Source organism: Dipodomys merriami, unplaced genomic scaffold, assembly GCF_024711535.1.
Source record: "Dipodomys merriami isolate MVZ:Mamm:240054 unplaced genomic scaffold, mDipMer1.0.p SCAF_9, whole genome shotgun sequence".
NCBI classification, from domain to species: Eukaryota; Metazoa; Chordata; class Mammalia; order Rodentia; family Heteromyidae; genus Dipodomys; species Dipodomys merriami.
This window is the reverse complement of record NW_027206512.1, coordinates 6,400,929-6,410,997: the sequence shown is the minus strand read 5'-3', so window position 1 is coordinate 6,410,997 and position 10,069 is coordinate 6,400,929. Positions and strand designations below refer to the sequence as shown.

General features: G+C 38.4%; 1 pseudogene; it reads left to right on the top strand.

Moving 5' to 3' along the window:
• The first annotated feature begins 533 nt into the window (after positions 1–533).
• Positions 534–648, top strand: LOC138821150 (U6atac minor spliceosomal RNA; annotated as a pseudogene).
• The last annotated feature ends 9,421 nt before the right edge of the window (positions 649–10,069 follow it).

The window sequence follows — 10,069 nt, the reverse complement described above, 5'->3', positions numbered from 1 at the left end:
CAGGTAGCAAGAGGGTCCGAGGGATAGGAAGTGGGATAGATGGGAGTTCAGGTGGGTCTGGGTGGAGAGAGGGAGGAGCCAGCTGTATGGAGGGAACTCCAGAATGGGATGGGGATCCAGGTGTGGGTAGAGCTGAGGACCAAAGGTGAGCATAACACTAACATGTACCTTATGTTTAAATAAAACCACTTCTTACAACTTTTTGTAAAACAAAATTACATTTTACAAATTTACAATTTTAGTGTCCTATGGATCACTCCTGTATGCTATTATGAAGAGCATCAACCAGAAAATCAATTTACCTTAGAGAACTACACATCCCTTTAATTACAAAGTAAATATTGTTATTATTTAAATAAATCATGGACATGCACTAATGCCTTTCATGTACTATGGTATGACTCAATATGCAAAGGAAATAGTTTTTATTCAGTAATTAATTATTTGAAGCTGAAATACTAGGCATGTATGCTAAGAACTTATTTTAGTTGGTTTACTTTGTGTGCTTTGTGCTTATTGGTGCATTTTTTAAAGTAACAATGAAATGAGAAAAGGTTAACACTCTCCTTGACAAGAATGGAAGTGAGCTTTGCTCCTGACAAAACATATAAGGCATTGCCACCTACTTCATATTAGCTAACAAGTTTTAAACATATTAACTAAAGTGTAGTATATACAGATGAGGACTCCACTTGTATAACTCCTTTGAAAAACTAACGTATTGTTTAACAAAATGAATACTATGGAGCTGCAAAATATTTGGTGGGGATGAGGTCAAAGAAAAGGGGGCCAGGTGAATAATGAGAATGGTCATAGGGCTGGGAAGATGGCTCAGTGGTAGAGCACTTGCCTTGCATGCATGAGGCCCTGGGTTCGATTCCTCAGCACCACATAAGCAAAAAGAGAATGGTCATAGTATTCGATGTGCATATGTGAAAATGGAACCAGTTCGAGGGGAGGGGAAGGTTGGGTGAGATTGGCAGAATGATATTGATCAATATGCATTGCAATCACAATTGACAATGTTGAGTTGAAACCCCTTGGTGCAACTACTTAAAGATAATTTTTAAAAAGAATTAAAGAATAAAGTAGCAGGATGTTTGGTTGCTACCTATCATTGTTCAAACCTCTGAACATCAGCTCCTCGGCAACACATCTTTTTGAATAGCTAAAGAGGGTTTTTATTGTGACAAGGGCACCTTCAGACAAGGTTAGATTCCAAGATGGATTTTTCCAAGTTTCGTTTAATAATCAAACATGGTCTTTATAAGAAGTATGCTCAGAAACTCATCTTAATAATGCTGGCCAGGAAAATTGGTTAACTACTTGTAAAAAGCTAAAGCTAGATCCTTATATATCCCTGCACCAGAATCAACTCCAAATGGATCAAAGACCTCGGAGTCAAAGTAGACACTCTGAAAACATTACAGGATGGAAAAGGAGAAACCCTAGGTCTTGTTGGCACAGGCCGAAATTTTCTTAATAGAGACCCAGAAACACAACAAATCAAAGAATGGTTGGACAAATGGGATTGCATGAAATTGCAGAGCTTCTGTGTAGAGAGCTGCGTGCAGCCGCACCTGGAAGATGGCGCCGGCTTCCGCCCTCCGCCTTCCCGATGGCGAGTGCTCTCTGTGGTAAACAATTCCTTACATGGCTAAGGCAAAGAATCTGGCTTGCTTCCGCGCACCTGAACCTATTGGTGGTTCCCACGTGGCATATCAGGGTTGGCTTCCCAGCAGGTACTTAAGGCTGTGGGGAATTCTCCCTGGGGTTGGGTGTCAGAAGATTACTAAAAGGTCCTGAATAAACTGCAGAGAGAAGAGTTCGGTGTCGTGTCTTCCTTGGTGGTTGAGGCGGTAGCGACACTTCTGCCCAGCAAAGGACATAGCTAGCAAGATCAATAGAAAGCCCACAGATTGGGAGAAGATCTTCACTAGCCATACAACGGGCAAGGGTCTCATATCTAAAATATACCTGGAACTCAAAAAATTAAATCCTCCAACAACAAATCTTCAAAGAAACAACTGCCCAATAAATAAGTGGGCTAAAGACTTAAAGAGAAACTTCTCTGAAGAGGAAATAAGAATCGCCAATAGATACATGAAGAAATGCTCAACCTCCCTAGCCATAAAAGAAATGCAAATCAAAACAATATTGAGATACCACCTCCCTCCAGTTAGAATCGCTAAAATCAAGAACTCTAACAACAACAGATGCTGGAGGGGATGTGGACAGAAGGGAACCTTACTGCATTGTTGGTGGGAGTATAAACTTGTTCAACCACTTTGAAAAGCACTATGGAGGTTCCTCAAAAGACTCCACATAGTGCTCCCCTATGACCCAGCAATCCCATTTTTGGGCATTTACCCAAATGTTCACAAACAAGACCACACTAGACTACCAGCACGACTATGTTTATTGCAGCATTATTTACTATAGCTAAGATATGGAACCAACCCAGATGCCCCTCAGTAGATGAATGGATCAAGAAAATGTGGTATATATACACAATGGAATTCCATGCCTCTATCAGAAAGAATGGCTTTGCCCATTTATCAGGAAATGGAAAGACTTGGAAAAAATTATATTAAGTGAAATAAGCCAGGCCCAAAGAAACTTAGGTCCCATGGTTTCCCTTATTTGCAATAACTAATATATGTCTGAGTCAAGCAGAAAAGGTCAGATAAGTTGATGTTAGGGAAATGAACCCTAAGATATATATTCAAATTTTTTTTCCTTCATGCGATTGTTTCTAACACATTTATAAGATTATTTCTTTGTTGCTTTGTATGTCCCTCCCCCACAGTATAACCCCTGCTTTCACTGTATTTGATGTTGTTATAATTTGTAGAGGGGAAGGGGAAAAACAAACCATTTAAATAGGGATACAGGTGGACCCATTGCAACGATGAGATGTACAAGTCATTATGTCGAAAATGAACTTTACAACTTTGGTGCGGGGGGAGGATGGGAAGGGATGGGAAGGGGAAACAAAGGAAGAGGCTACAATGCTTGATAAGAAATGTACTCATTATCTTGCCCATATAATTGTACCCCCTCTGTATAGTATTTTCACAATAAAATAATAATAATAATGCTGGCCAGGTTCTTGCTATTGTTTTTAACATATTTAAAATGTACTGTGTGATTTTTTTGTGTTTTTTTTGTGTGTGTGTGTGTTCTTTCCCTATAGTATAACACCTGTTTTCACTGTATTTGATGTTCGTGCCCTGTATCTTGTGTATACATCTTTCTAATTTGGGGAGGGGAAGGGAAATAACAAAATGCTAAAATAAGCATTGCCCATTGTAACAATGACATGTACAAGGCACTATATTGAAAACAAACTTTACAACTTGGGGGGGCTAGGGAGGTTAGGAGGGAAGGGATGGTAGGGGAAAAACAAAGGAGGTAACAATGCTCGATAGGAAATGTACACATTACCCTACTCATGTAACTGTAACCTCTGTGTAAACTATTTTTACAATAAAAACAACATTTAAAAAATAATGCTGGCCAGGAATATCAATGTTCCCACAACTCAAAAGTATGTAAATTACACAGTAATGTGTAGTCTTGCAAAGTATTTGGTTAAAACCAACAAAGAAGAATATATTGATAGTTTATTTAAGGAAAAAAACAGATGCTGGTTAATCTAAAGAAACATAAAACAACCGGGTATTTGGCTTAAGCAATTGAGCATCACTCTTGGGCATATCTGAAGGGAGGGTAGTAAATTAATACACAAAAAAGAGTTTCTACACAACCCTGCATCTTCAATTCTGTTAGTAATAGTCAAACTGTGGAATCAGCAAGGTGCAAAATGACTGATAAGTGGATAAAGGAAATCTCTCTCTTTTTCTCTCCTCCTGCACCCATCTCTCTGCTATACTAAGCCAGAAAGAAAACTGAATTATGTCATTTAAAGGAAAATGAAAGGAACTGGATGTCATGATGCCCAGAAACATAAGCCAACACAAACAGCCAAATACTTCATATTCTTGTTCATTTCTGGACCTAGATCTAAAATAATTGGTGAGGAGGAGGATAAAGATCAGGATGAGGATGATATAATATATGGAAAAAAGAGTGAGGGTAAAAATATCAAGTTCCATTACATATGCATGTGTTTATGTGTATGTGTATTTTCAAAAGGAAGAAGATAGGAATGGAATATAATGAAGGATATAGAACACACTGTATTCATTTTGGTATTATTGCAATGAAACCCTTTTTTATTATTGATGTATGCTAAGTCAAAAAATCAAAAAAAAAATTAAAAAGATGGACACAAGATATCTGGGAAAGAAAGGAAAAAGGGAAGGAAGGAAAGAAAGGAAAAAGGGAAGGAAGGAAGGAAAGAAGAAAGGAAGGAAGGAAAAAGAAAGAAAGAAAGAAAGAAAGAAAGAAAGAAAGAAAGAAAGAAAGAAAGAAAGAAAGAAAGAAAGAAAGAAAGAAAGAAAGAAAGAAAGGAGAGAGAAGGAAAGAAAGAAAGAAAGAAAGAAAGAAAGAAAGAAAGGAGAGAGAAGGAAAGTGAGTGAGAGGGAGGGAAGGGAGGGGTGAGAGGGAGGGAAAGAAAGAAAGGAGGAAGGAAGGAAGAGGGAAGGAAGGAAGGAAGGAAGGAAGGAAGGAAGGAAGGAAGGAAGGAAGGAAGGAAGGAAGGAAATATCAGCATGGATATATAGGAAAATGGATGGCCATCACCTGACTGATGTGACACAGAGCACCTGGACCCAGCCCAGGTTCAGCATTGCTCTCCCTAATCTTGCTGGTTAGTCTCAGGAAAGTTCCACAGCTGAAAGATTCCCTGTAGGTCTTTCATGACACACCAGCATGAGTAACAGACAGGTATCTATGAGAAAATTTAGAAATCCTAGGAACTCCAGTCTGAACTACTCAACTCTAAATATTAAATAATAACTAAGAAACGCATTTCTGTTTTTACAGCTAGGATTTCTTATTCCAACACCATCTTATTTCAGCAGTGCACTCTGAAGAGTGTTACCTGACCACAAGGAAAGTAATCAAACAAAATTGATCCATCTTCACACAGCAAAATTAAAAACTGTAAAATTATATATTACTTTTTAAATATTTAGGTTTATTACTATTGTGATAACAGCAGGTACGTTTCATGTTCTTCATAAGCTCTGCAGACACCAACTCATTCTCATTCAACTCACATTATTGATGCATTGCCTTGCAATCTAGTCTTACTTTTGCTAGTGTTTCTTTTTTCCAGTCCTTACTTTCCTGCCCTGACCCATTCTCTTCTTCACTAATCTCTTAACCTCTCCCAAGGCATCTTAAAACTTGCTGTTCTTTCCTTCTACTTATAGTGAGCAAAGAAGCTTATGTATGGAAGTAGAGTGTAGATCTGCCCACCAACCCTCCACATCCCCTGTCACCTGACAAAGTGTCCTATCCCACCTTGTAATAATGAAGATGAATAATCTATTAAAATTAAAAGACTACAGGTCCCTAAATATAATGCTCAGTTCAAGACTCAACATGCACAAACAATAAGAGAACAGTACCACTCATTACCTCTTAGATCAGCCTAGGAGATGTTTCTTTGCTGTGAGGTTACAGACCAGAAAAGAAGAGATGCATGGGTTGCCAGTAGCTACTAGGTCAACCACATGAAGAAAATTTGCTTATATTGAAGAGAGAAGGAGACAAATAGAAGCAGGAAGGACATAAGGAAGAAATGAGAGAATGGAAGGGTAAAGGAATAAGAGAGACATAAACACAAACAGATATGGAAGAAGTCATGCTGACCTCTGCTGTGTTGGATTTCTTTTCTTTTCTTTTCTTTTCTTTTTTGATAGAGACCAGGAAAGTTTATTAGTACACAAATCAGTACTGGGTATAGGCACCCTTGGTAGCAGGTGCAATGAGTGCTATAACATCATGGATCTTTATGGTGAAAAATTGGGTTGGGGGTTGGCTCCAATCCACCTTTGAATGACTGTTCCCATTGACTGACACCTGGGGCCCTCCATTGTTCTCGCTGCTTCACTGTGATATCACTTAGGCCCAAGGTTTCAAGGTTGGTCCACTTATTATGTTTGGGACATAGTCACAAAGAGCTTTTTTTAGTTTAAACAAAGTGTGGGCTCTGCCACACGCTCCCGTCAGGACAGCTGTCTATCCTTGACGTTTGTTTTCCTTTGCAAACACGTAGCAATTGTTTCCCCAAGGTTTTCTTTTTCTTTCTTTTCCCACAATATGTATCTTTAAGATATCCGTGCATGGCCACTCATGACTGTAATCCTAGATACTCAGGAGGCTGAGCACTGAGGAGTGTGATTTGTAGCCAGCCCAGGCAGGAGAGTCTCTGAAACTCTTTTTTTTTTTTTTTCAAATTTTTTATTGTGATTAAGTGGTTACATAAAAAAACAAATTACACACTATTGTGGGATAGTGATGCTCAGTTAAAGTCAAAACACATTCTACCTTTCCTGGAGCAAAATGTCTATCACGGTCTATAATATTTATGAGTTCTATGAGCTTTGAAATACAGTTATTTCTTCCACATTGGGTGATATGTACATTTCTTTTGTTTTGCATAGCATCAGCTGTTCTCTCTCCTACTTCTCTCCTTCCCATCGCTGCCATTGAGTTGCTTAGTTCATTTTGGTCAATGTCCAGTGCAGCTGATGGGTCCCGCTGTTATATGTTTTTCCCTGATTCCCTCTAGTTCTGTGTCATCTTCCTGGTTCCCCTCTGGTGTGCACATATATACCATATATGTGATCAGCAACATGGAGTTATTTAGTAGTGATTCAGCCAGATGAGTGGAAGTCCTTTGTTTCTTAAGTCCTGTTAATTATGGCGTATCACCTAACATTTTGGATTTAACATCCACTTATCAGGGAGACCATGTACCGTTTGTCTCTTTGCTCTTGGCTTACCTCACTCAACATGATTTTTTCTAGCTCCATCCATTTCCCTGCAAATACCATTATTTTGTCCATTCTAATGGCTGCATAATATTCCATTGTGTATAGATACCACAATTTTTGGATCCATTCCAAAGATGGTGGGACATCTGGGATGTTTCCATATCCTAGCTATTGTGAACAGTGCTGCAATAAACATGGAGGTGCATGTGTCCTTGTATACTGGTTCCTGTTGTTCAGGATAGATGCCTAGAAGTGGTATGACTGGGTCATAAGGGAGGTCAATATTTAGCTTTCTGAGGACCCTCCAGACTGCTTTCCAAAGTGGTTGTATAAGTGTACATTCCCAGTGTAATAGGGTTCCTCTTTCTCCGCATCCCCTCCAACATTTGTTGTTGGCTGATTTGAGGATGTGGGCCATTCTGACTGGGGTAAGGTGGTATCTCAGGGTTGTCTTTATTTGCATTTCCTTTATAGCCAGGGATGATGAACATTTCCTCATGTGTTTCTTTGCCATTTTTATCTCTTCTTCTGAGAGGTCTCTCTTTAGTTCCCTTGCCCATTTAGTAATTGGTTTGTTAGGTTTGGGAGGGATTAGTTTCTTGAGTTCCTTGTATATACTGGATATTAACCCTTGTCTGATATATTGCTGGTAAATATTTTTTTCCCAATTAGTTGATTGTCTTTCTAGCTTGGTTGTGATAGCTTTAGCTGTGCAGAAGCTTTTTTATTTTAAGGTAGTCCCATTTGTCGAGTCTCTCTCCAATTTGTTGTGCCTCTCAGACTCTGTTCAGGAAGTTCCTTCCTGTGCCTATAAGTTCAAGTGTCTCTCCAACTCTGTCCTGCAGTAGTTTCAGAGATTCCGGTTTGATGTTAAGGTCTTTAATCCATTTTGAGTTGATGTTGGTGTATGGTGATAGGCTGGGGTCCACTTTTAGTCTTCTGAATGTGGCTGCCCAATTTTCCCAGCACCAGTGGCTGAAGAGGCTGTGTTTCTTCCATTGTATGTCTTTGGCTCCTTTGTCAAATATCAGCTGACTGTAGGCATGTGGATTTATTTCTGGATCTTCTATTCTATTCCATTGGTCTTCAGGTCTGTTTTTGTGCCAGTACCATGCTGTCTTTGTTATTATGGCTCTATAGTAGAGTTTGAAGTTCGGCATGGATATCCCTCCCATGTCTTTATTCCCTAGAATTGTTTTGGCTATTCTAGATCTTTTGTTGTTCCATATGAATTTTTGGACTGTTTTCTGTATTTCAGAGATGTATGCTATTGGGATTTTAATAGTAACTGCATTGAATTTGTACATTAATTTTGGCAGTATTGCCATTTTCACTATATTAAGTCTGCGTATCCAAGAGCATGGGAGGTCCTTCCATTTCCTAGTGTCTTCTGTAATTTCTTTCTTTAACTTTTTATAGTTTTCATTAAATAGTTCTTTTACATCTTGGGTTAGGTTAGTTCCTAAATATTTTATTTTGGGGGAGGTTATTGTGAATGGGGTTGCTTCCTTTATTTCACTCTCTGCTTGTACATTGTCAGTGTACAGGAAGGCAACTGGTTTTTGTGGGTTGATTTTGTATCCTGCTACTTGGCCAAAGTGATTTATCATTTCTAAGAGTTTGGGGATGGAGTTTGGCATGGTGAAGGTATAGTATCATGTCATCTGCAAAAAGTGATAGTTTAACTTCTTTCCCTATGCGGATCCCTTTAATGTCTTTTTCTTGCCTTATTGCCCTGGCTAAGGGTTCCAGGACTATGATAGTTTAACTTCTTTCCCTATGTGGATCCCTTTAATGTCTTTTTCTTGCCTTATTGCCCTGGCTAAGGGTTCCAGGACTATATTGAAGAGGAGTGGAGACAGTGGGCATCCTTGCCTTGTTCCTGATTTTAGGAGAATTGGTTGTAGCTTTTCCCCATTAAGTATAATATTGGCTATTGGTCTGTCATAAATAGCTTTTACTGTTTTAGGAAATATTCCTTCTATTCCTATTTTCTCCAGAGCTTTTATCATGAATGAATGTTGAATTTTATCAAAGGCCTTTTCTTCATTTGTGGAAATAATCGTGTGATTCTTGACCTTGGCTCTGTTGATGTGTTGGATTACATTTATTGACTTAAGTATGTTAAACCATCCCTGAATCTCTGGGATGAAGCCTACCTGGTCATAGTGTATGATTTTTTATGTGTTTCTGGATTCTGTTAGCTAGAATTTTGTTAAGGATATTTGCATCTGTGTTCATCAAGGAAATTGGCATGTAATTCTCTTTTTTGGTTGGGTCTTTGCCTGGTTTGGGGATGAGTGTGATATTGGCATTGTAGAATGAGTTTGGGATAGCTCCCTCCTTCTCTGTTTCTCTGAAGAGCTTGAGGAGTATGGGTATTAGTTCTTCTTTAAACGTCTTATAGAATTCTGTTGTGAATCCATTTGGTCCTGGGTTTTTCTTTGTTGGAAGACTTCTGATTGCTTCCTGTATCTCGTTGTAAGATATTGGCTTATTTAATTGATTTACTTTTTCTTTGCTCAGTTTGGGCAACTTGTATTTCTCTAAAAATGCATCCATTTCTGCCAGGTTTTCTTTCTTTAGAGAGTATAACTTTTAAAAGTAGTCTGTTAAAATTGTTGGATATCTTGGGTTCTTGTTGTGATTTTTCCTGTGGCATCCCTAATCTTGTTAATATGGGTTTCCTCTCTTCTTACTTAATTCATCTTGCCAATGATCCATCAATTTTATTTATTTTTTCAAAGAACCAGTTTTTTGTTTTGTTAATTTTGGCTATGATTCTCCTATTCTCTATTTCATTAATTTCCACTCTTATTTGGGTTATCTGGCTCCATCTAGTAACTTTAGATTCCATTTTTTCATGTTTTTCTAGCTGTTTTAATTGCAACATGAGATTATTTACTTGGTCTGTCTCTATTTTCTTGATGTGGGCACTGAAGGCAATGAATTCACCCCTCAGGACTGCTTTTGCTGTGTCCCACAAGTTTCTTTGTGATGTGTTTTCATTTTCATTGAGTTGTAGGGATTTTTAAATTTCTTCTTTAATCTCTTCTGTTACCCAGGCATTGCTTAGAAGAGTGCTGTTCAATTTCCATGTATTTGAGTAATTTCTGCGGTATGCATTGTTATTGAGAACTAGCTTGATTCCACTGTGG